The sequence below is a fragment of the Arachis stenosperma genome, chromosome 4 (genome assembly GCF_014773155.1).
Source record: "Arachis stenosperma cultivar V10309 chromosome 4, arast.V10309.gnm1.PFL2, whole genome shotgun sequence".
Classification (NCBI taxonomy): Eukaryota; Viridiplantae; Streptophyta; class Magnoliopsida; order Fabales; family Fabaceae; genus Arachis; species Arachis stenosperma.
In genome coordinates, this window is record NC_080380.1 from 33,586,035 (window position 1) to 33,590,098 (window position 4,064).

Sequence of the window (4,064 nt, forward strand, 5' to 3'; positions counted from 1 at the left end):
TGTGGGGTCCACAGATCCTTAGGTGTCAAGGAAAAGTCATCCCTGCACCAAATGGCATCAAAATCCACGTTTTGAGCCATTTCTGGCGTTAAACGCCGGGCTGGTGCCCATTCCTGGCGTTTAACGCCAGGTTGGTGCCCTTTACTGGCGTTTAACGCCAGTCTGGTGCCCCTTTCTGGCGTTAAACGCCCAGAATGGCACCAGACTGGGCGTTAAACGCCCATCTGCTAGCCTGGCTGGCGTTTAAACGCCAGCAGGTTCTTCCTCCAGGGTGTGCTGTTTTTCTTCCTGTTTTTCATTCTGTTTTTGCTTTTTCAATGGATTTTGTGACTTCTTATGATCATCAACCTACAAAAAACATAAAATAACAAAAGAAAATAGTCAAAATATAACATTGGGTTGCCTCCCAACAAGCGCCTCTTTAATGTCATTAGCTTGACAGATGGCTCTCATGGAGCCTCATAGATACTCAGAGCAATGTTGAAACCTCCCAACACCAAACTTAGAGTTTGAATGTGGGGGTTCAACACCAAACTTAGAGTTTGGTTGTGGCCTCCCAACACCAAACTTAGAGTTTGACTGTGGGGGCTCTGTTTGTCTCTGATTTGAGAGAAGCTCTTTATGCTTCTTCTCCATGGTGACAGAGGGATATCCTTGAGCCTTAAACACCAAGGATTTTTCATTCATTTGAATGATCAACTCTCCTCTATCAACATCAATCACAGCCTTTGCTGTGGCTAGGAAGGGTCTGCCAAGGATGATGGATTCATCCATGCACTTCCCAGTCTCTAGGACCATGAAATCAGTAGGGATGTAATGGTCCTCAACCTTAACCAACACATTCTCTACAAGTCCAATGGAATCTCTATGGTCTCATTTTGAGCCTCAGATTCCCAGGGTTCCTCATTGGGGAACTCACTGGAGGCCAGTGCACGCCCATTGAGGTCTTCCTCAGTGGCGTTCACTGCCTCTTCTTCCTCCCAGAATTCGGCCATGTTTATGGCTTTGCACTCTCCTTTTGGATTTTCTTCAGTGTTACTTGGGAGAGTGCTTGGAGGAAGTTCAGTAATTTTCTTGCTCAGCTGACCCACTTGTCCTTCCAAATTCCTAATGGAAGATCTAGTTTCAGTCATGAAACTTTGAGTGGTTTTGATTAGATCAGAGACCATGGTTGCCAAGTCAGAATTATTCTGCTTGGAACTCTCTGTCTGTTGCTGAGAAGATGATGGAAAAGGCTTAGTATTGTTAAACCTGTTTCTTCCACCATTATTATTGAAACCTTGTTGAGGTCTCTCTTGATTCTTCCAGGAGAGATTTGGGTGATTTCTCCATGAAGAATTATAGGTGTTACCATAGGGTTCTCCTAGGTAATTTACCTCTTCCATTGAGGGGTTCTCAGGATCATAAGCTTCTTCCTCAGATGAAGCATCCTTAGTACTGTTTGGTGCATTTTGCATTCCAGACAGACTTTGAGAAATCAAATTGACTTGTTGAGTCAATATTTTATTCTGAGCCAAAATGGCATTCAGAGTGTCAATCTCAAGAACTCCTTTCTTCTGACTAGTCCCATTGTTCACAGGATTTCTTTCAGAAGTGTACATGAATTGGTTATTTGCAACCATTTCAATCAATTCTTGAGCTTCTGCAGGCGTCTTCTTCAGGTGAAGAGATCCTCCTGCAGAGCTATCCAAGGACATCTTGGATAGTTCAGAGAGACCATCATAGAAAATACCTATGATGCTCCATTCAGAAAGCATGTCAGATGGACATTTTCTGATTAATTGTTTGTATCTTTCCCAAGCTTCATAGAGGGATTCCCCATCCTTCTGTCTGAAGGTTTGGACTTCCACTCTAAGCTTGCTCCATCTTTGTGGTGGAAAGAACTTTGCCAAGAAGGCATTGACTAGCTTTTCCCAAGAGTCCAGGCTTTCTTTAGGTTGGGAGTCCAACCATATTCTAGCCCTGTCTCTTACAGCAAAAGGAAATAGCATCAGTCTATAGACCTCAGGGTTAACCCCATTAGTCTTGACTGTGTCACAGATTTGCAAGAACTCAGCTAAAAACTGATGAGGATCTTCCATTGGAAGTCCATGGAACTTGCAATTCTGTTGCATTAGAGAAACTAATTGAGGCTTTAGCTCAAAGTTGTTTGCTCCAATGGCAGGGATAGAGATGCTTCTCCCATAGAAATCAGGAGTAGGTGCAGTAAAGTCACCCAGCACCTTCCTTGCATTGTTTGCATTGTTGTTGTTTTCGGCTGCCATGTGTTCTTCTTCTTTGAAGAATTTGGTCAGCTTCAAGAATGCCTTTGTCTTTGTTCCTGCTCATATGAAAGAGAAGAAAACAAGAAAATATGGAATCCTCCATGTCACAGTATAGAGATTCCTTGAGGTGTCAGAGGAAGAAAAATGGAAGACAGAAGTAGAAAATTCGAACTTATCAAAGAAGATGGAGTTCGAATTTTGCATTAAGGAATAGAGTTAGTCCAAAAGTAGAAGGATGTGAGAAGGAGGGAAGTAAATTTCGAAAATTAAGTAAAAGATTTTGAAAACATTTTGAAAAACACTTAATTGATTTTCGAAAATTAAGAATAGAAAAAGAATCAATTGATTTTTGAAAAAGATTTTGAAATTAGAAATCAAAAAGATTTGATTGAAAACTAATTTGAAAAAGATGTGGTTAAAAAGATATGATTAGTTTTAAAAAGATGTGATTGAAAAGATATGATTTGAAAACAATTTTAAAAAGATTTGATTTGAAAACAATTTTAAAAAGATATGATTTGAAAATAATTTTAAAAGATATGATTTTAAAAATTAATGACTTGCCTAACAAGAAAAGATATGATTCAAACATAAAACCTTCCTCAACAGAAGAGGCAAAAAATGTTCAATCAAATCATTAATTGTTAGTAAGTATCTTTGAAAAAGGAAAGAAATTAATTTTGAAAACATTTGATTGAAAAGATATGATTTGAAAAAGATTTGATTTTGAAAAACTTTGAAAACTTGAAAAAAATTGATTTTGAAAACAAAATCTTCCCCCTTTGCCATCCTGGCGTTAAACGCCCAGAATGTGCACATTCTGGCGTTTAACGCCCAAACCTATACCTTTTTGGGCGTTAAACGCCCAACCAGGCACCCTGGCTGGCGTTTAAACGCCAGTCTGTCTTCTTCACTGGGCATTTTTGAATGCTCAGCATTTTCTGTGTGATTCCTCTGCAGTATGTTCTGAATCTTCAATTCCTTGTATCATTGACTTGAAAAGACACAAATTAAAAATATTTTGGATTTTTAATAATTAAAATGCAACAAGAATCAAATAACAATGCATGCAAGACACCAAACTTAGCAGTTTGTATACTATTGACACTAACTACATGAGAATGCATATGAGAAACAACAAAACACTCAAGTCAATAGAATTCAAAGATCAAAACAAGAAAATCATCAAGAACAACTTGAAGATTAATTAAGACACATGCATGAATTCGAAAAATGCAAGAAGAATAGAAACATGCAATTGACACCAAACTTAAAATGAGACACTAGACTTAAAACAAGAAATATTTTGGTTTTTATGATTTTGTAATTTTTTTGGGTTTTTTCGAAAATTAAGTGAAAAGGAAAATAAAGGTATCAAAATTCTTAATGAGAATTCCAGGAATCATGCAATGTTAGTCTAAAGCTTTAGTCTAAAGGAATTAGACATGGCCGGCTAAGCTTCAGCAAGACATTGCATTCAAGAGCTAAATTGATGATGATCAATCAGCTTTGGTGATGATAAGAACATCACCTTGAAACACTAGAATTCATTCTTAAGAACTCTGAAGAAAAATAATACCTAATCTAAGCAACAAGATGAACCGTCAGTTGTCCATACACAAGAACAATCCCCGGCAACGGCGCCAAAAACTTGGTGCACGAAATTGTGATCACTACAACTTCGCACAACTAACCAGCAAGTGCACTGGGTCGTCCAAGTAATACCTTACGCGAGTAAGGGTCGATCCCACGGAGATTGGTGGTATGAAGCAAGCTATGGTCATCTTGTAAATCTCAGTC

General features: G+C 38.5%; 1 non-coding gene across 1 annotated transcript; it reads left to right on the plus strand.

Moving 5' to 3' along the window:
• Positions 1–1,755: 1,755 nt before the first annotated feature.
• On the plus strand, positions 1,756–1,859 carry LOC130977516 (small nucleolar RNA R71). Its single transcript, XR_009085205.1, has one exon. It is a non-coding gene; the product is annotated as a small nucleolar RNA R71 (small nucleolar RNA).
• The last annotated feature ends 2,205 nt before the right edge of the window (positions 1,860–4,064 follow it).